Raw genomic sequence first — 22,887 nt, 5'->3', positions numbered from 1 at the left:
GGACTCCTTTCTTAAATATTAATACATCGTTATTTCTCAGTCTTTGTATTTTCTTGCTATCCTTTTGCTTTTAATAAGCAACCTTGTCCCCTGTGAGGAACGTGGAAGTCTCCACCTTTCCCCCTTGGCGATAGGGCTAACATATCTGACTGCCAGGCTACCCCAAATGACTAGTTTCTGAGTTACTATCCCATATAGATTTGGTACCCAACCCTATAGGAAAGGTTCACTTTTTGTTGTTTCTGTCTGCTCCTGAAAATTAAGCAGGAACTATACTATCTATCCAGTAGTCTGGCCTGATAGGGATGGGGAAGCAATAGATTTAATCACACCAGTCTCCTTACTTTGTAGAGAAACAGGAAGAACGGTATGTGTACCAGCCTTTCTAGTCTTTTCCACACCTTCTTTCTACCCCATACATGCCCTGAGGCAGTAATGGGGGTTCACTGTGAGCCACTGTAGGAATGCACTCTTGGAATTACACTGGCAATTTAGAAAGCATGTGACTGCAGAGTGGCAGCTTGAGAAACTTTTTTTTAGTTTTTTATTGGGGAATTAATGTTTTACATTCGACAGTAAATACAATAGTTTGTACATGCATAACATTTTCCAGTTTCCCATATAACAATACAACCCCCACCAGGTCCTCTGTCATCCTTCTTGGACCTGTATTCTCCCCACCCACCCACCCCAGAGTCTTTTACTTTGGTGCAATACGCCAATTCCAGTTCAGGTTAAACTTGTGTTTTCTGATCTTGTTTTTCAACTTCTGCCTGAGACTGAGATCATCCCATATTCATCCTTCTGTTTCTGACTTATTTCACTTAACATGAATTTTTCAAGGTCCATCCAAGATCGGCTGAAAACAGTGAAGTCTCCATTTTTTATAGCTGAGTAGTATTCCATTGTGTATATATACCACAAGTTGCTCAGCCACTCATCTGTTGTTGGACACCTGGGTTGCTTCCAGGTTTTGGCTATTACAAATTGTGCTGCCAAGAACATGTGTGTACACAGATCTTTTTGGATGGGTGTGTTGGGTTCCTTAGGATCATAGGGTAGGTCCATTTCTAGCCTTCTGAGAGTTCTCCAGACTGTTCTCCACAGAGGTTGGACCAAATGAGAAAACATTTTAATGAACAATCGTCCTGCTTTGTCCTTTACCCACTATCTGAACAGAATAAAGAGAGAGAAAGAAAATGAAGAAGGAAGAAAAAAAAAGAGTAGCCTGCTGGGAACAGTGGAATTGTGCAGGCATGAAGCCACAGTAAAGTCCTGGTGGCAAAAAAAAAAAAAAGAAGAAGAAACCAAATAAATAAAAATGACAGAATGAGACATAGCTTAATCTAGCTCTTTCAGCTAAATTAACTTGTGGGGCTGGGGGGAGAAGTGGTACACTGGGTTAAGTGCACATAGTACTAAGCCCAAGGACACATGCAAGGATCTAGGTTCAAGTCCCAAGCTTCCCACCTACAGTGGGGAAAGCCTCACAAGCAGTGAAGCAGGTCTGCAGCTATCTCCCCTTCCCCTCTTGATTTCTGTCGTATACAACAAAATGAAGAGAAAAAAATAAATAAATAAAAAGGCCACCAGGAGCAGTGAATTCACAGTGCTGGTACCAAGCCCTAGTGATAACCTTGGAGACAAACAAACAGAAAAAAAAATTAACCTGTACAATTCTAAAATAATTATTCAAACTAATACTGATGTATTTTCATTGCTAATTGCATGTTCAAATGATTGAATATGTTTTGTCATATGGATTGGGCTTATCAAGAAAGAAAGAGAAGGCTAGGTCTTCAATGCCCTCTGAAATTATCACTTTTAATTTGATAAGACAGAAAGAAATTGAGAGAAGTGAGGGAGATAAAGAAGGGGAGAGTAAGAGAAAGTAAGAGAAAGATCTGCAGCACTGCTTCACTGCTCCTGAAACTTTCCCGTGCAGACTGGAGACTTGAACCCAGATCCTTAGCATGGTAATCTGTACACTCAACCAGCCACTGCCCAGCCCCAGTAATACCCTTTAAATTGTGCCTGTTGGGGCCAGTAGGTGGCACACCCAGTTGAGCCCGTATGTAACCATGCTCAAGAACCTGAGTTTGAGCCCCTGCTTCCCAGTGTCCCTACAGGACAGTGCAGCAGGTCTGTAGGTGTTTTTCTCTATTCCTCTCTATTCCCCCCCACACATCAATTTCTTTCTGTTCTATCAAATAAAACAGAAAGAAAGAATAATGGTCGCCTGCGGCAGTGAATTTGCAGTGCCAGCACCTCCATGGATAACCTTGGTGGCTGAAGAAAAAAAAGAAAAAGTTCCCTGGCATGATAACAAGCAGATAGAAATAACTTGGTTGAAAACAATATGTGTCCATTTTAATTGTGCCTTTGTGAAATGATGCTGTCAGTGTTGTATTATAGAGGTTTCCTGTGTGAGAACTTTCCCTAAATCCTACAGGACCTCCTTCACCTGTTGACACAACTGTCAAAGGATGACACCTCCTCACAGAAGGAAACTGAGAGATCAAGACCCATCCTCTTTGTCTTTGGCACCAGGTCTGGATTTGAATTTGCACTCTACCACTGCTGAAGACTGTGTAAGGTCTTCAGAAAGATATTTCTTTTTTCTTTACTTTTTTCTTTACATCCTAATTCTTGTATTAGTGATTTAATAGGTTCCTGATTATTAAACAAGTTCTGTTCTATATCTTTATGCTTTTCAGCCACTACGTTGCAAATGTTACCATGATACCAATCTGACTTTCCTGGGTAGATGACCTCACCAATGTGTCCTGGAACTCCACCTCTCTAAAGCCCTGCCCAACTAGGGAAAGACAGAAACAGGCTGGGAGTATGGATCAACCTGCCAATGCCCATGTCCAGCGGAGAAGCAATTACAGAAGCCAGACTTTCTACCTTCTGCACTTCATAATGATCCTGGGTCCATGCTCCCAGAGGGATAAAGAATAGGAAAGCTGGGGGTCAGGCGGTAGTACAGCAGGTTAAGCACATCTGGTGCAAAGTGCAAGACCGGGCAGGCGTAGGGATCACGTGTAGGGATCACGGTTGAGCCCCCAGTACCCCACCTGCAGGGGAGTCCCTTCACAGGAGGTGAAGCAGGTCTGCAGGTGTCTGTCTTTCTCTCCTCCTCTCTGTCTTCCATTCCTCTCTCCATTTCTCTCTGTCCTGTCCAACAATGAAAGAAATAAACAATAACAGTAATAACCACAACAAGGCTACAGTAACAAGGGCAACAAAAGGGGGGGAAATGGCCTCCAGGAGCAGCAGATTCATGGTACAGGCACTGAGCCCCAGCAATAACCCTGGAGGCAAAAAAAAAAAAAAATAGGAAAGCTTCTGGGTCCATGCTCCCAGATGGATAAAGAATAGGAAAACTTCCAATGAGGGGATGGGATGTATAACTCTCGTGGTGGGAATTGTGTGGAATTGTACCCCCTCTTATGCTACAGTCTTGTTGATCACTAGTAAATCAATTAAAAAATTACTAAACTCAGAAAGCTATTCCTTATCAAATGCCTTTTCCTTAGAGTTTAAAATATGACTTCAGGATTTTTTTTAAAGATCCTTATCATTAAAAATGGAATTTGGTAGAGTGTATAGATGCTCTGATTCAGTAACACAAAGAAAGGACATGAAATTTGTAAATTTGTAGTCTAAGAAAGTAACTATAATCATTTCTTGTGGAGCTGGGGTCTTGTGGTACACAGATTATTTTACCACTCCAGGCTACATTTTCATTCATGTGCAGACACATAGAGAGAGGTGGGAAGAGAAAGGTGGAGAGGGACTAACACCACCACAGCATCAGAACTACTTCCTGCGCCGTAGCACCTTCATGGGATGCATTGGATCGACCTTCTCGTGGTGCATCCCGTGAGTACCCATTCATTGGGGAAACTGATGATCCTTCCTAGCCGACTGAATCCACATGGATCCCAGTCACTTTCAAAGCCAGCAACAAGCAGCTCCTGACAGCTTTCAACCTGACGCTGTTGACTGGCTATGGAAGAAGGCCAAACGCTAGAAGAAGAAGCACCTTCATGTGGTGTTAAGGTTTGAACTTGAGTCACACACGGTGCAAACACTACCCTCCTTGGTGAATTATCTCTCTCACCCCGATATTTGTAAGAACAAAGCTTCTGTGACTTAATAAGTGGTGGGATTTTCCCAAGGGGCTTTTTAGCATTTTGCTCAGTGTAGTAACCTCACACAGCAAATTTAATATTCAGGAAGATGATAGGAAGTGCTCTCTGACAAGGCTCATCAAATAAAATCTCCTGGCAAAAAAAAAAAGGGGGGGGGGGAAATGTGTTTGAGAGGTCTGCAAAATAGAGAAATAGAAGAAAGAAAACCTGAGATATGGCTGAATGCTCTAAATAACACTAAATTTTAGAAAGGTTAGAATTCACACTGTGGACCAGATATGAGCCAGGTGTCCCTCATTAGAATCAAGCAGCAGTTAGGACAAGATTCCAAAAGAAAGTAGATGTTAGAATTCAGACTCCAAGGAACACCACCTAAGGCTAAGGTTGCTAGATCAGGGGCAGGCTGCCACCATTCAGAATAGAGATACAGAAAGCACATTGCATCAGAGTCAGCAGATGTGGTTTTGAATTCAATACTTCCTACTAGCTGCTGGCCTGGGAAAATTGTGCTTGTCCTCTCAGACTCAGTTATCTCATCTTCAAAAGAATTTGTCCACTTGCTAGACTGATGAGCGACATTAAAAAAAAATCTGGGAAAAAAAAGATAAGGATGCTTAAAGATGGGAAAGAATAATGAACCCAGAACAGAGCCATATATGTGTAGCTAACTCACCTTTGACTAAAGAGCAATGGCAACTCCATAGATATCAGAGGGTCTTTTCACCAAATGGTGCTAGAACCACTAGATAGCCACATACAAATAAGTAGATCTAGACACAGGCCTTATACGTGTCACAAAAATTAATTCAAATTAATTCATAGACCTTAATTTGAAATATAAGATGTGTAAACTCCTAAGGTAAAAAAAAAAAAAAAAGAAAATCTTAGTGATCTATAGATCTGGTGGCAACTTTTTTTAGGTATAATAAAAAGTATGATCACTGCTAGACAAAATTGTTAAGTTGGACTTTACTTTAAAAAATCTACTTGCAAGACACTATTAACAGTATGAAAAGAAAAGCCATATACTGACAAAATATTTGTAAAACACATAGCTGGTACAGTACTGGTAACCAAATTATACAAATAACTCTTAAAACTTAACACTGAGAAGATCACTTATCCAATTTTTAAAAATAATTTTATCACTAGTATTTAACATTGGTTCACAGAATTCTAAGATTTCAGGGATAGGGGCCAGGCAGTGGTCACCAGGTTGAGTGCACACATTACCATGTGTGAGTACCTGGCTTCGAGCCCCCACGCCCCACCTGTGGGAGGAAGCTTCATAAGCAGTGAAGCATGTCTAAAGGTATCTCTCCCCCCCCCAATTATTTCTCTTTTCTTTTAAACATTTAAACAATATTTGAATTTATTTATTTTTGGATAGAGGCAGAGAGGGAAATTGAGAAGGGAGGGAGAGAGACACCTGTAGCCCTGTTTCCCCATTCGTGAAACTTTCCCCTTGAAGGTGGGGATCAGATGCTTGAACCTGGGTCATTGTGCACTGAAATTTGAGCTCTTAACTAGGTGTGCTACCTCCTGATCCCAGGGGTCTTTCTTTCTCTATCCCTTTCTATTTCCTCTTCTTTCTAAACTTCTATCTGTCCTATCAAATAAAAAATAATAAAGTAGAAGTGGCCACCAGGAGCAGTGGATTTGTTGTGCAGGCACCAAGCCCCCACAATAACCCTGGTGGAAATAAAAAATAAAAGACTTCAGTGGTTCCACACCCATATATACATGTGCAAATCACCACACACACCACCCTCTGCTAACCACTACAGTTTTCACAAAGCCAAAGAGTCCTTTTCAACCTAGTTTTTAATTAGCAAAAGACTGAAAAGACACATCAAAGAAAATATACAGATGAAAAGTGAGCATGAAAAAAGTAATTTAACATGATATGTCAGGAAAATGTAAGTTAAGACAAGGAAATGCATTGCACATCACTGAATAGATAAAAATCAGAAACGCTAACACCAGCAAGTGCTGACAAGAAGCATTCATCCATTGCTGGGGGAGGGGAGTGCAAGTTACTACAGTTAGACACTTTGACTCTAAACAGTTTTATTATGTACCTTAGCAATCATATTCCTTGCTATTTACACACATGAGTTGTACTCATACAATAACCTGCACATGAATGTTTACAGGTGTTCTCCAATGGCCATATGTATAAATAAACTGTGGTGCCTTCATACAGTGGAATATTATTTACTGATAAAAAATGAGCTGTCAGTACATGAAAAGGCAAAGATAAACACTGAATGCATATTGTTGAGTGAAAGAAGTCAGTTTGGAAAGACATACTGTATGATTTGAAATATGTATACTTATCAACAGAAAGGGCAAAATTTTGGAGAGAGTAAACTGATCAGGTTTTATAGTGGGGGACAAAAAAGGAAAGATTAATTCATGGAGCATAGGTGGTTTTATGGTCATTGAAACTATTCTATATGTTAATACATTGGTGGATACATGTCATCATATCTGTCAAAACATATAGGGTTGTGACACCAAGAGAGGCTCTTCATACAAACTATAAAATTTAGCTAATATTAGTTTATCAATACTATAACAAATAGACCAACCACACTACTTCAAGATGTTAATAAGAGGGAAAATTAGGTGGAGGAAAGGAACGATAAGAAAATTCTCTGTACTTTCCCTTCATTATTTTTTTTGTAAACCTATAACTACGTTAGAAAACAAACTATTGGGGGCCGGGTGGTAGCACAGCAGGGTTAAGCACACATAGTGCAAAGTGCAAGGACCAGCATAAGGATCCTGGTTCCAGCCCCTGGCTCCCCATCCGCAGGGGTGTCGCTTCACAAGCGGTGAAGCAGGTCTGTAGGTGTCTATTTTTCTCTCCCCCTCTCTGTCCTCCCTTCCTCTCTCGATTTCTCTCTGTTCTATCCAACAACAACAGCAATGGCAACAATAACAATAATAACAACAACAAGGGCAACAAAATGGGAAAAGTGGCTTCCAGGAGCAGTGGATTAGTAGTGCAGGCAAGATAACCCTGGATGGGGGGGGGGGGGAAGAAAGAAAAAGAAGAGAAGAAGAAATTATTGATTCTTATATCTATCTATCTATCTATCTATCTATCGCACATGGAATCTGTCTATATAGAGAAGGTACTATTTAATAATGGTTGTTATTGAGCAGAGTAAGGAAATGGAGCCGTTCCACTTTCTAAAGTGTTTCAAAGCAGCTTCCTATATTAAATATATTAAATAGGTTAAGTTTGTGGGATAAAAAGACCTGGCAGGAGCCGGGTGGTGGTACAGCGGGTTAAGCGCACGTGGCGCGAAGCACAAGGACTGGCGTTATGATTCCGGTTCAAGCCCCCAGCCCCCCACCTGCAGGAGAGTCGCTTCACACGTGGTGAAGCAGGTCTGCAGGTGCCTATCTCCCTCTCCACCTCTCTGTCTTCCCCTCCTCTCCATTTCTCTCTGTCCTATCCAACAACAATGACATCAATAACAACAACAATAATAATTATAACAATAAAAAGAAGCAAGGGCAACAAAAAGGAAAATAAATAAATATAAAAAAATTTTTTAAAAGACCTGGCTACAAATTCCCATTTTGCAACTTCTAAGTTACATATACTTGGACAGAGTTATAACTTGGACAAGTTACTTCACTTTTCCCTGAGGTGCATATCTCTCACTTCAAGGGTAAATATAATCTAGTTCCAGTGATGAATAAATGCCAGTGTTCATGTAAAGTATTTAGTACTGTGCCCAGCACATAGAAAATGTTGAGAGCACATTACATTGGACACTAGGCTGACTTGGGGGGGGGGCACAAAAATGCTTAGGTGGGAGCATTTCTTCCATGACAAAGGAGTGTTCTTACAACCATACTCTTCCTGTAGATAAGGGCTATCAACAGTTGGCCTTACCAGGATGGAGTGGCAAAGGCCCATTGTACTGTTGTCCAGGGTCCACATGGGAAGGTAAAGAAAACGGTTGTCACTGCATTCTTCAGATACCCTTTGCTGTCATTTGGCTGGTTCCTTTTTGTTCCAGCACTGTCCCCTTCTCTGGAGCACTCTGCTCTTGTCCCACCCAACTTCCCGTACTATTGTGGCCTCAATAGGAACTGCCATCTCACAAAATTTCATCTCCCTTAGCATTTTATTGGGGGTGGGAAAGCCCTGATGCAAGCTGATACACACCCCTTGATTATCATGAAGGCACTTAAACTGAAGTCACCTCAGAAGACTTTTGTTAGGATTGAAGAAACTTTCTTTCTTCCCCATCAGCAGAGCTCAGCAGATGCCAGTCAGGTGCATCCAGCTGCACAACTGCTGCTGTGTGGAATTAACCACCTGAAAGAATCTAAGTGGACACAGAGAAACTAATGATGGGGAGAGACAAATGCTCAAATCCACACTCCAGTGTTCAATTGGACCACCATCATATGAGCTGATTAATTTCAACATTTGATCTTGATTCAAATGAGGATTATAAACCCTGACAAAGAATAATCCCAGCAGAAAAAAATGATAATAGGTCTGCCCATTAATGGTTAAAAGTGAAGTCCTAAGGATTAGAGAATTTACCTGTTGGTTTCCTGAGACATTAAGATAACAATTTTATTATTTACTTATTTACTTATTTTTTACCTGTTCACTGTTCAGCTCTGGGTTTGGGTGATATGGAGGATTAAACCTGGGACTTGAGAGCCTCAATCATGAAAGTCGTTTTTGCATAACTATTATGCTATATCTCCCACTGAAGAATGAAGTTAGATCCCTGCCAAAATTCATGAAAACTTAACTAGCTGTATGCATGACTTTCCTTCTACCATGAAGCAGGGTGTCTATGTTCAAAAGGAAAGGGTTTTCTTAGAATGAGTCTTTGGGAGAAGATAACAGACATGGAAACAAAGGGGTAGCCACAAAAGTTTACATATCACAGAGTCATTTGTAAGAGCGAAAAAAAAATCATAAATGTCAAAATATGAAGAATCAATTAAATTCATTCATATCCACTCATAAAGTGGAAGTGGCAATTAAGCAGACATTAAATATACTTTCTCTTACTTTTTTTTTTGGGGGGGGGGAATTGAGGCCTCACAGATATACCACTCCCAGGCTTACTTTTTCAATCATAAAGAGAAGCAAAGTTCCCATCCCTGTCTTCCCAAAAGACGTGGTGGTGCTTGTGGGCCCAATACCTGGAGAACCTGATGGAGCTGGGCAAGGCACTGGCATACTATGCGCTGGGGCAGGACTACTGAAGGTGCATGTCCCCTGCTTCCAGGGCAACATCCAGAAGGTAGCAGCCTCTCCCAGGGCAGGTACACTCACAGCCCAGTTTAAGAAGCAGGTTGGCTTTCTGGTGTCCTCGGGGGCACCCAGATCGCCTACAGGGAACTGGGCCGCCTAGTGCCGCCCGACCAGCCTGAGGGTCAGGAGGAGATGCGGTAGATCGCGCACTTGCTCACACAGGACCCAGGCCTTCAACAAGGCCACCTGCCTGTGCAAGGTCCTTGGGGTGTGTCCGTGTCAGCGCCGGGCTCTGCCTTCCGCAGTGTCCTCAGCAAAAGGTGAGGTTGATCCTCTGCAACAGTCTTGTAGACAGCAGACCCCGCAAGGAGCTGATGGGACCTTCTGCTACCAGAACACGCGGGATCATAAAAGGCTTCCAGCCAGGACTCGCGAGAAAGCCTTAGGCGCGCTTTTCGGGATTTCACATCCAGCCTCGGTGAGGCACCTGTGTCGAGGGGGGAGGACCCCGCAGTGTCTGCAGCTTCAAGCCCTGAGGGCTGGTGGGCGGCGCTGTGAGCCCCGGGCTGGTGGTGCACAGGGTCCGGCTGCACCGGCCCCCACCCGCAGAGCGGCCCAAAGACCAGCTTCTGACCTCGGCCCTGCTCAGCTCCCAGATGGGGTCCGGGCCCTGCTACCGGGAGAAGGGCGAGCAGGTGACAGACAAGGCGGTCGTGATGTGCCCGGACTGTCAGGCGGCATCACCTCTGTGCCTGGGACACACCCCAGGGCCCCGCTCAGGACCCGCGTCCGCGGCCTGGTCACTCCTCCCAGGCTCTGCAGCTGGCCGTCGCCACCCCGCTGGTCCCCCTCCTCCACCTGCCACCGTCCCATGAACAGGTAAAGGGAAGGCACGGTTTTTGAAAAAATTATTATTCTACCTGAGTAGTGTGTTTTGTTTATGTCTCTCAACTTTCAAAGCTTTGAAACAATAATAAACAAGCCAAAATTACATATATAAACACATATATATGTCGATTTATAAATTATGACATTTATAATTGTGAATTTGTCAAATGTGAAATTTGGATAGTTAGGAAATTTGGATAGTTAGGAAGGATTGTTTAGAGGAGATGGGGCACATTCAGGATGGTCTGGTCATAGGTGAGAGCTGGATTGTTTATTATTTATTATAGGAAAAATCGTTTGATATTTATCATGCTTGCCACTTGTCGTGCCTTCTGAAATCAATTAAAGATTAGCATTATGCTTAATGTTATGGAAAGTTCTCAAGTTTTATAATGAGAATAGGGTATAATACTTTAATTTTCAGGGCACTTTTTTTTTTGTATCCACCAGGTCCCCACAGCTCTGGGCTGTTTTTTTTAGATAATAAAGGAGAGACAGAGAGGGAGATACAGCCTAGTGGAACAGTTCTCAAGTCTCATAAAAAAGTAGATATTTTAAAAATGGATTTATAAGTACCCCTGATTCTGTGGCCTTTTTCTTACCCCTCCTGTCAAGTCTTTTAGTAGTAAAAAAAAAAAATAACATAACTACACTGAGGAAGATACTTCACTGATATTTCCCTGTGTTAGGTGAAAATTATTGATGATAGTAGTAATAACAACAACAATAATGATAGTCTTTATGTTGTCATTGTTCTTATGCATCAGACATGGGTGTTTTATCTCAATTTTGCAACAGTTCATCAGATTTCATACTCTTTAGATAAGAAAACTGAGGTTTTTATGAGGTCAGTTACCTGCTGAAAATCTCATAGTGGTTCTATCTATACCACCTGTGTTCTCAGTCACTGTTGACTAGCCCTGCTACCTTCATAGCCCATTCTTATAGAAAAAAATGTTTGATGTGGGATGCAAACATAGAGACCTAATTTCACCTGTGAGACCTAATTATAAGCCTAGAGTAATGGAATGAGGAATGAGATGGCTGGGACACAAGTAAACGTTTAGAAATCCAAAATGCCTTTGCATAAAAGTTGTACTTTTGCTCGCACAAGTAGAAATTTCTGGTCAAAAGAACCACTGTGTTTAGGCTAAACCAAAGCTGGCAATATCACCTCAGTGCATAACTTTTCAGAAATTCAATGGCCTAGAAGAACATCTGTCTTGCACTGAGTATTTGATATTGTGTCCTGAATGTGAAGAGATCTATAGTCATACCACTCTGAATGGGTCCCATCTCAGGAACTTAGCAGGGTCAGTTCTGTTTAATAATTGGATGGGAGAAAACACAATTCTAGCAGGTGTGGGTGAATATGGTTCCAATTCAATAGAGCTATTCTTTGTTTTGCCTCCAGGGTTATTGCTGACTCAGTGTCTGCACTACAAATCCACTGCTCCTAGAGGCTATTTTTTCCCCTTTGTTACCCTTGTTTATTGTTGTTGTTGCTGTCATTGTTGTTGGATAGGACAGAGAGAAATGGAGAGAGGAGAGGAAGACAGAGAGGGGGAGAGAAAGACAGACACCTGCAGACCTGCTTCACTGCTTGTGAGTCGACCCCCTGCAGGTGGGGAGCCGGGGGGCTCAAACCTGCATCCCTGCTCTTGTCCTTGTGCTTAGCGCCATGTGTACTTAACCCACTACGCCACTGCCAGACCCCCAATAGAACTATTCTTTTAGAGATCTATTTATTTTAAGAAAGAGAGAGTGAGATAGGAGGGAGAGGCCCAGAACACTGGTCAACTCTAGCATAAGGTGATGCCAGGGATTGAACTTGTGGCCTCTGGGGCCTTCGGCATGCAAGTTGTTGCTCTGTCAGGCTGAGCTATTTACCGCAGCCAGGAATCCTTATTATAGTCAGGGCCTGTTCTGATTGATTGGTTGGTGCCTGTGACTTGCTGGTTAGTGAGTATGTTTGATATAATTCCTAAGTTGTAGTTAGCCTCTGGTTAAGGACTCATTAAGAAGAAAAACACAAAGTAAACCTTGGGCTGAGCTTCACGTACTGGATCAAAGTAAAACCCTCCCAGAGGGGAAAGAGGTCATGGAGTATTGATGTACCTGTATGTCAGCAACTAAATCTCAAACAAATAAATAATAGCAATAAAAGAATAAAAAGAAGAAAGAAAAAAGTAAAGATTCAGTACTGGGCAGTGTCACACTTAGTAGAACATACTTGTCACAATGTGCAAGGAGCTAAGTTCAAGCCCTCAGCCTCCACCTACAGGGTGGGAGCTTCATGAGTAGTGAAGCTTTGCTGCAAGTATCTCTCTTCCTACCACCTTCCCTCTCAACTTCTCTGTGTCTCTAGTCAGTAAATAAGTAAATAATTAAATAAAATATCTTTCAAAAGAAGTAAAGATGTTAACTGTGCACTCAGCAAAGGCAAAGCTCATGGGACTAGATGTAGTCATGTGGTTGGTATTCTGCCTCCAGGACTTGCAACAATGCTGCAGTAGGCTTCTCAGTTCTCGTTATCTCCCCTCCCCATCTTTCCCATTTATAGTGTAGAATGATATTTCAGACTGCTCGTCCTTAATGACACTGGCAAGCTACTCACCTACTTCTGGACTCTTGCACAGCAGGTGGTAAGAGATGGTTGTCCTCCAACTTCTCTGTGAATAGAAAGCTACCACTTCTGATGGTATCATTAGGCTCCAGGGTGGCACATGCAAACCATACTTCTCTACAGGCTGGTTTCAGATTTTGGGTTCTTGTATGCTTGCAGTTGAGATGGTGACCTATTATTAAGACAAAACAAAAAAAGTGTTAAGAGTGGCAAACCCTCTCAGAAGGAGTGGTTTTGATAGGGGCTTGGATTCTGGTCAAAGAACTGGGCCAAGTTTCTGGATGGAAGCAAGGGATTCAATGTGACTTATCATCCATATCCTTAGTTGATTGAGTGGGCTTATTAGTCTCTGAAAGCAAAGCCCCGGAAGTATGTTGAAGACAGTGGAGGTGCTGGCCACTTTCCCCCAATTTGCTCATATTTATAACCAGAACTGTCTGTCTAGAGTTTCTTGTCCTCCCAGAATCCACACCATGGCCAGCTTTTCAAAGCTGCCTCCTACTATACCCTCATTCTGTTTCTTCCCTGCAACAGTCCCCTCCTACTTCTTTTCTGCCTGTGAGGCTATGAAGATGTTACCTTCTTCTGCCTCAATTTCATTTTCTCTGAAATGAACACAGAAATTTGTTGAGAAAATGTGCAGATGTGGTTGAACATTGGCAGGGCCCACAAACCACCATATTTCCATGCAAGTATTATTATGTACATACCAATCTTCTGCTTTGCCTTAGAAATGACTAAAGGTCTCCCCACCACGTTATCCCCTCAGGGTATTGTTAATTCATCTGACCAGTTAAAACCATCGCAATAGTTGCTAAGGATGCTCCCACCTTCCCAGCATGCCTTTGCCTCTCTCCACCCCCTTTCCTAGCCATCTCCTCCTGACTTGCCACTTCTGGTTTTACTCTATAAAGCCACTTACTTCTGTTTCTGATTTCTCTGTCTTCCTACCTCTTCTCTTTTCTCCTCCGCATCCGGATCTGGAGAAGGGCAGGTGTGCAGAGCGGGAGGCAACCATTGCGGTTTGGCGCCACGTGGCTTAACCCATTGTGCTCACACCCAACTCTGGAGCGTTCCCGTGTGAATAAAGAATTGTATTACCACGTCGCCACGAGTTCCTGGATCCTCTCTCCCTCCCACAATGCTAGCCCGGCAGTAATTGTTCTAAGTTTGGGTTTATTAATACGATGAAAATTAAAGGATATACCTAAAGTGCTTATTAGCACAGTGCCTAGTATCTACCGGGCACACAATCAGTATTAACTATTGTTACAAGAATTGTTATTCTTCACATGTAATTTTCCTCCAATGAATCTCCTTCAGTGCTGTCAACCAGCCCTATAAAGGGATCTCAGGAGACACAGTATAAGGCACAAATAGCATCTTTAGCAAAGTCGCAAAAGAGTTTCAAGACTACACCTCCTATGTAGCCTAGTAGGTAGGGCAATGTATTAAGTGTTGCACCCTCAGCTAAGAGTTCCTGAGTTCAGTCCCCCAGCATTGCAGGTGCCAGAGTAATGGTTTGATTCTGCCTTTCTCCTTTCTCTCTGTCTTATAAATAAATAAATATACCCTTAAAAATAACTCAGGGGGCTGGGCGGTAGTACAGCAGGTTAAGTGCACATGGCACGAAGTGCAAGGACCTGCACAAGGATGCTGGTTCGAGTGGCCTGGGAGGTCGCTTCACAAGTGGTGAAGCAGATGTGTAGGTATCTTTCTCTCCCCCTCTCTGTCTTCCCCTCTGCTCTTGATTTCTCTCTGTCCTGTCCAACATCAACAACAGCTATTAACAACAATAACAACAACAACAAGGGCAACAAAAATGGGGGGAAAATGGCCTCCAGGAGCAGCCGATTTGTAGTGAAGGTACCAAGCCCCATTGATTACCTTGGAGGCAAAAAACCAAAACAAAACAAAAAACTCTCCCTGATTCTTTGTATAGCCTGAGGACAGGCTGCCAAACAAAGCCAGCCCAAAATACAACCTCAAATTTCTGGGCACAATTATTGATATAGGGGTGAGAATGGAGTAAAAGAATAAAAAGATATTTTAAATATATGAGTGGATTTCTGTGGAGAATGGGGGAAAGAGAGGGGCACTCTTTTTTTTTTTTTTTTTTTTTGAGACCTCCTGTACTAAGGATGATGCATTTCAAGAGTTAACAAGGACTATATTTGCCAGCAAGAAAGACTACCATAAAATGATGGTGGTGGTGCAGAGAACACAAAGGCAAGGGAGAAAGAGAAACAGGAAGTTCTATTTCTCAGGGGTTCTGAAACTGGATTGCATAATTGGAACCCTAGGGTATTCAGGGCCCAGGCCACCCCAGAATGTGCCATTTTGACTCATGAATTATGTTGAGCTCTAGACAGTGAAAGTCCAAAAAGCTCAGGAAGAGCTTTTTGCCTATTCCTTAGCTGTTCAAAATAATTTAAATAGAGAACTTATTCCAGGAAGTGAGCTATTACCTTAGTGGCAAGGATTATTAGCTAGGTGTGGTAAATTGGGGGGGGGGGAGGGATTTCACAAGACCTATTTATTCAAAGTCTTCTCAGTAGCCCTTCTTCTCTGCACACACATCTATTTACCAAGTTCCTACCGTTTCTATGTCCCTGTAGATTATCTTCTTTCCCACTAAAGGCCTAAACCCTCATACCTTCTGCTTAACTCAGGCTGGCTTATTAATCTCATTTGTCTGACTGTCACGAATCTTCATTTGTATAAAAATAATCTTTTTCCTGTTAAACTGTATGATGTTAACTTAATTACTAGACCAGTCAAAATAACCTTAAAGGAAGAATGAACCAGTTATGCTGCCTCTGGGTCACACTAGGGAGAGGCAAGTTACTGCTCAACACAGACTAGAATGAATATATCTGTTTCCCTTTACCAGCTCTCGTGGAAACTTCTCTGTGCTTTCCTCCTCCAAACCCAAAAGAATATCTACATAAATTCCATGCTATTTGCCAGAAAATTCAACACATGAGTCATTAAGGATGTTCCTAGAGGATAATTAATTATACATGTATTTTAACCAGGGATTCCTGGAGAAATACTTTAAATTCAGTACAGTCCACCCCCTACTTATACCTTCTAAATCCTTTGTAAGCGGCGTTCCACTTAAATCTGAAAGATATCCCATAGGTGAGGGTTATAATCCCTCTGTCAAATAGAAACTGAAGTTCTGAATGCTTAAGAGTTTTACCCAGGGATTGGGCATTGGCATACTTGGTGAAGCATGCTCCTTACCATATGCAAGGACCTGGGTTTAAGGCCCCACTCCCCATCTGCAAGGGGAACACCTCATGTGTGGTGAATTAGGTACTTCAAGTGCTTCTCTGTCTCTCCCCCTCTATATCTCCCCACACACCTCTCAATTTCTGTCTTATCAAAAAAAAAAAAAAAGAATGACTTCCAGGAGTGGTGGATTTGTCCTCCTGGTATGTAGCCCCAGCAGTAACACTGGTGGCAATAAAAAACATAATAATAATAAAACAAATTTTTAAACCACTTAAAAATATTTCATTTAATTTTTTTAAAAAGGGTTTAAAAAAAAAAGGGTTTTTATCCAACAGGCCTTATGTTCATAAACCATGCTTTTCACCACACCATGATCCAAAGAAAAATTCATTTTCATACTAAATTCTGCAGTTAAAAAGATATTTGAGGGGCCAGATGGTGGCACACCAGGTTGAGTGCACAAGTTATAGTGCTCAAGGACCCAGGTTCAAGCCCCTGGTCCTACCTACAGGGGGAAATCTTTGCAAGTAATGAAGCAATGCTGCAGGTGTCTCTCTGTCTCTCTCCCTCCCACCCGCTTCCCTCTCGATTTCTGACTGTCTCTATCCAGTAAATAAATAAAGATAATACAAAAAAAAATAAAAAGATATTTGAGGAGGGTCAGGCCATGGTGTACCCAGTTAAGCACACGTATTACCAAACCCAGGTTGGCAAGGACCCAGGTTCGAGCCCCTGTTGGAGGTCCACTTCACAAGTGGTAAAGCAGGTCTACAGATGTCTAGCTTTCCCTCTTTCTATCTCTCAGTCCCCTCTCAATTTCTCTCTGTCCTATCTAATTAAAATTAGGAAAGAAAAAAAAAGTGTTTAAAAAAACGCCTCCAGGAGCTGTGAATTCGTAGTAGTGCCGGCACCAAATCCCTGGTGGCAAAAAAAAAAAAAAAAAGATATTTGATGATATAGCGGCAAAATATCTCCAAATCTGATAGAAAATGTCCACTTATAGTTCCAGAAATTTCAGCAAACCAGGAACAGGAAAAATGTCACAAATGTAAAGAAAAACACCACAGCCAAACTGTATAAACCCTGACAAAATTTTTTTAGCAGCCAGAAAGATGAAAAAGGTACATCATGATTAGGGGAAAAAAAAGATTTTCATAAGAAACAATGTATGATAGTAGTAGTTACAGATATTGAGGCCTAAAAGCCACTAGTAATTTTATAGAGAGAAATTTATGATAAATGGCCTAATTCAAGAATAAGATTCAACAACTCTAAATATATATGTATACACCTTCAAAATATCTAAAATAAAGCAGATCTAAAAGTGGAATTATAAAAAATGTAATCGGGTAGCTTGCATACCTCTTTCTGGTATATATCAACTAGACAAGCAAAAATTCAATTAGGGCATGAAAATTTCAACAGCATAACTTACCAATTTAACCTATCCACCAAATGTAAAACACCAATGCTCAATAATATCATTATTTTCAAATTCAGGAAGAACATTTATGTGAATTATTGCAAGTAGATTCATAAAGTGAATCTTAATACATTGTCAAAAAACTGATCATACAGAAAGATTTCTCCAATTAAGTTTGATTAAATGGAGAAATAGCAAAACTGTGATTGTCAAATTTCTATGTATTTAGAAAGAAACAAACTTCTATACAATCTATCAGTCAAAAGACATCATAATGGAAATTTAAATGTTTTAAACCGAGTAAGACCAGAGTAGTAAGTATCAGTGTCTGTAGTAAGCAATGTAAGATGTGTGGGGTGGTACAGGGGCATCAAAATAGTTCGCTTGATAGGGCGCCTGCCTTGCTATGCAGGCAACCCAGGTTCAAGCACTGACAGCACATTGGAAGTGCTAACAGTGGTACTGGGGGCAAGCACTGGACCTGTGGTTCCTTTGCCTCTGTGTCTGGCTGTCTTTAGCTGAATAAAAATGTGAGTCTGAAGCAGTGAAGTCACACAAGGACGAAGCTCTCTTTCTCTCTTACACACACACACACACACACACACACACACACACACACACACACACGTAGTGGGTGGCTGGAGAGATAGCTCAGCAAGTAGAATGTGTGCCTTACCATCCCCAAAGCCCATGTTTGAGCTCCAGCACCGCCTGGCCCTGGAGCAAGTTCCAGTGCTCTGGTGTCTATACTTCTCTGAATGAAAGGTGGCTCAGAGCAGTGATATTGTGCATGTTTGAAGTCCTTACTGAGCCAAAAGAAAGAAAGAAAAAAATTGTACTTAGTGCGCAAGATGTAATGTTACATGCCTATGTTAGAAAACCAGAAAGATACTCAATTACGTAGCTATCATGAGAAAAAGAACAATAAAGTAAGCTCAACAAAGGAAATAAAGAGGTAATATAATTGCAAGACTTAAAATATAGACAGCAAAAATAAGAGGAATATCAAAATCAAAAATTGAATCTTTGAAAGATTAATAAATTAATAAAACCATGGTAACACTAAGAAATGAAGAAATATACAAGCAACCTTTCTTGGTTGTTTATTATATTATAAATAACATAATAAAATATGTAATAAATAATAAAAGATGAACTTATACAGATGTTAAAATACCACATTACAAGCAATTTTATAAGTGTTTAAAAATTTAGAGAAAACCTACAATTGATTAAATAAAAGTACAACTTACCAATATTAATACAAGAATAGAAAAACTGAGTGTAGTAAAAATATTAAAGAATTTGATCTATACCTAAAAAACTTCAATACATTTTTCTGGAAGTTTAAGACAGCAGCAGTGCTAATTATCACAAACTCTAACAGAGAAAATAATAAGATAAGAGTATAGCTGTTAGGTTGACATTACTGGAATGCCTAGTTGTGTTGATAAAAATAATTGATGACCAGCAACTTCATGAATCAATCTAATAGTTGTAAGATTCAGTGTGAAAATCAATAGCAAACCCTGATAAGGATATTCTAAGAGAAGGGCCAGACAGTAGTACATTCAGTAGAGCACACACATTCTTATGTTTGAGGGCCTGGGTTCAAACCACCTACAGCGGTGGTAGAGCAGTGCTGCAGATGATTCTCTTTGTCTCTCCCTCTCTTTCCCTCTCTCTTTTAGAAAAGAAAGTAAAAGAAAAGAAAAACCACAGAGACCGGCGGAGTAGTTGTGCAGGCTCTAAACCTCAGCAATAACCCTGGTGACCAAAAAAAGATATTCTAAGAAGAGATAGTATAGTATAGTATAGCCAAGCTAAATTTATTCCAGGAGATTATTTAACGTTGACAAGTAGATAAGGAAATGTGGTACAGTGGTACACAGGGACAGGGAATTTTTTTTTTTTTCTGCAAAGGTCCACTTGGATGTTTATAGCTTCATTTACAAACCATACAAAATTATCAACTTAAAAAATAGCTCTTAGGGGGCTTGGGTGGTAGTGCAGCAGCTTAAGCATACACGGTGCGAAGCACAGGAACCGGCTTAAGGATCCGGGTTTGAGCCCCTGGCTCCCCACCTGCAGGGGAGTCGCTTCACAAGCGGTGAAGCAGGTCTGCAGGTGTCTGTCTTTCTCTCTCCCTCTCTGTCTTCCCCTCCTCTCTCCATTTCTCTCTGTCCTATTCAACAGTAACAACAACATCAATAACAAGAATAATAATAACCACAACAACGATAAAACAGCAAGGGTAACAAAAGGGAAAAAAATAGCCTCCAGGAGCAGTGGATTTGTAGTGCAGGCACCAGCAAAAAAAAAAAAAAAAAAAAAAGTAGCTCTTAGTATTGCTATGAAAAAAAGTTCCTAGGTTAACTGAATTTTGAGTCCTACTTGAAGTTGCTTTGTTTTTTGAAGTTTGCTTCTAATTTTTGACAAGGGGGCTTAAACGATTATAAGACAGTTGTCCCTGGGGTAAATTTTCACATCTCCCCATGTCAACATAATCTTATGTCAACACACCTCACTACCAAATTGTCCTCTCCCTTCACCAAGGGGCACTGCCCCCCCCCAGCCCCCTTTCAGCAAATACCTACCTCTGCCAGATTATTTCTGGGCCTTATATGAGGGTCAGATGGGGCTCACTTCTGCAGTACATGATATTGAAGAGGGACTTAGACTGGCGGTAGGAGTGTTGTTTAGACTCATATCACAGAGAGATAAGAAATTGTACATATGTGTCACAACTGTCCTGCAAACCATCCTCCTCCACTCCAATAAGATGACGGGGGCAGGGGTTTAAGATTAAAAAAGACAACTGCAATAAAATGTCTGGTCTATGCAGACAATAGGATATTACTCAACTGTAGAAAAAGATGACAGCCTCACCTCTGCTACAATATGAATGGAACTGTAGAGAGTTAAACTAAAGTGAAAGCAGAAAGAGAAAGATGGATACCTGAGACATTTGCTTATACTTGGGATTTAAGAAATGTAGCAAGGGTGGATCATCAATAAATGGTGGTATGTTTCAGCAAACCCAAAGATTCAAAAGGCAGAGGCAGGTATTTGCTGAAAGGAGGATGGGGGGAGGCAGTGCCCCTTGGTGGAGGGAGAGGACAATTTGGTAGTGAGGTGTGTTGACATAAGATTATGTTGACATGGGGAGATGTGAAAATTTACCCCAGAGACAACTGTCTTATAATCGTTTAAGCCCCCTTGTCAAAAATTAGAAGATCATAGGTGTGGAGGCTTATTTATGGGCTCTCAATTCTGCTTCACTGGTCAGTGTGACTATTTTTGCTGCAGTACCAGGTAGTTGTGATTACAATGGTTCTATAATGTAGTTTGAGACCTGGGATTGTGACTCCCTCAGTTCTGTTCTTCTCAAGATTGCTTTGATGATTCTAGGTATTTTCTCATTCCAGATAAATGTTTGTAGCTTCTGTTCTATTCTCTAAAAAACCAAAACTGGGTGAGACCTTGATGGGGATTGCATTAAATTTGTATGTGGCTCTAGGTTGAATATTCATTTTGATTATGTTAATTCTTCCAATCTATGAACATGGAATATCTTTCTACTTCTTTGTATCTTTTTCTATTTCTTTGAATAGTGATTCGGTTTTTAGTGTATAAGTCTTTTACTTCTTTTGCTAGGTTTATTCCTAGATATTTTATTTGTTTTAAAAATTTTTATATTACAGAATTACATGTCGTCGACAAGGATTTGAATCCACACCATTCCCACCACCAGAGTTCTAAATCTTCACCCTCCCCACTGCAATCTACCACATTTCCCTTAAAGTTGTAGACATGGGCCAACCATCTTCTCTACAACAATCTGTCCACATTTATACATAGTTGCCCCCTTTCCCTAGATATTTTACTATTTTTCTTGCTATAGTGAATGGGACTGATTTCTGGATTTCTTCTTCTTCTGAATTAGTGTTTGCATAGAGGAATGCCACTGACGACTTTTGTATGTAGCCTGACACCATACTCTATTGCCGAATAATTTCAAGGAGTTTCCTGCTGAATTCTTTGAGCTTTCCATGTATACTACCATATCATCTGCAAATAGTGAGTTTGATCTCTTCTATTCTCTTTAAATTCTGTATCCCTTTAAATTCCTTGCTCTTACCTGATTGCTACAGCAAAAACTTCCAAAAAAAAAAAAAAAAAGGCCTCCAGGAGCAGTGGATTCGTAGTGTGCAAGTACCAAGTCTCAGCAATAACTCTAGAGGAAAAAAGAAAAAAAAATCCAACTGTGCCATCTCCCAGGCCCCTTCCCCAAATTCCATAGAATGATACTTCGATATGACACGGGGACCAGGCAGTAGCACAGCAGGTTAAGCATACCTGCTACAAAGCACAAGGACTGGCATAAGGATCCGGGTTCAAGCTCCGGGTTGCCCACCTGCAGGAGGGTCGTTTCACAAGTGGTGAAGCAGATCTGCAAGTGTCTGTCTTTCTCTTCCCTTCTCTGTCCTATCCAACAACAACAACAGCAATGGCAATAATAACAATAATAGCAACAAGGGCAACAAAATGGGGAAAATGGCTTCCAGGAGCAGTGGATTTGTCATTAATAATGGGTTACAAGATTATAAGAGTATAGGGGATTCAGAGTCGGGGGTAGCGCAGCAGGTTAAACATACTTGGCACGAAGCGCAAGGATGCGTGTAAGGATCCCGGTTTGCGCCCCTGGCTCCCCAGCTGCAGGGGAGTCACTTCACAAGCAGTGAAGCAGGTCTGTAGGTGTCAGTCTACCCCCCTCTCTGTCTCTCCCTCCTCTCTTGATTTCTCTCTGTCCTATCTAACAACGACGACAGCAATAACAATAATAATAATAACAACAGTGATAAACGACAAGGACTACAAAAGGGAAAATGATAGCCTCTAGGAGCAGTGATTGGTAGTGCAGGTACCGAGCCCCAGTGATAACCCTGGAGACAAAAAAAAAAAAAAAAGCCCAGAAATAACACAATTAAAAATTTTACAGGTGGGGGAGATAGCATAATGGTTGTGCAAACAGACTCTCATACCTGAGGCTCCTAAATCCCAGGTTCAATCCCCTGCACCACCATAAGCCATAGCTGAGCAGTGCTCTGGTGTTTCTCTCTGTCTCTCTCTCTGCATTTCTCTCAAAAATAAAATAAATAAATAATATTTATAAAAAAAATTTTACATCTAGGAATAATTCGAATTAAAGATATATAGAAAACTATAAAGGCATTATTGAGGTGACAAAGAAGAGTAGGAAGATAAAGTCCAAGCTAATAAAGGAATGTACTATGCAAGA

At 41.1% G+C, this 22,887-nt stretch overlaps 1 protein-coding gene across 1 annotated transcript in view; it reads right to left on the bottom strand.

Annotated features, from left to right (window-relative positions):
• SLC7A1 (solute carrier family 7 member 1) overlaps window positions 1–22,887 on the bottom strand; it is a 130,286-nt gene that overhangs the window by 77,257 nt on the left and 30,142 nt on the right. Inside the window, exon 2 of the mRNA XM_060191675.1 lies at window positions 12,914–13,094. The gene's annotated coding sequence lies outside the window, so the exon portion shown is untranslated. The remainder of the gene's footprint in view (window positions 1–12,913; window positions 13,095–22,887) is intronic.

This window comes from Erinaceus europaeus, chromosome 5, assembly GCF_950295315.1.
Source record: "Erinaceus europaeus chromosome 5, mEriEur2.1, whole genome shotgun sequence".
In the NCBI taxonomy this organism is placed as follows: Eukaryota; Metazoa; Chordata; class Mammalia; order Eulipotyphla; family Erinaceidae; genus Erinaceus; species Erinaceus europaeus.
This window is presented reverse-complemented; position numbering and strand designations above follow the sequence as displayed.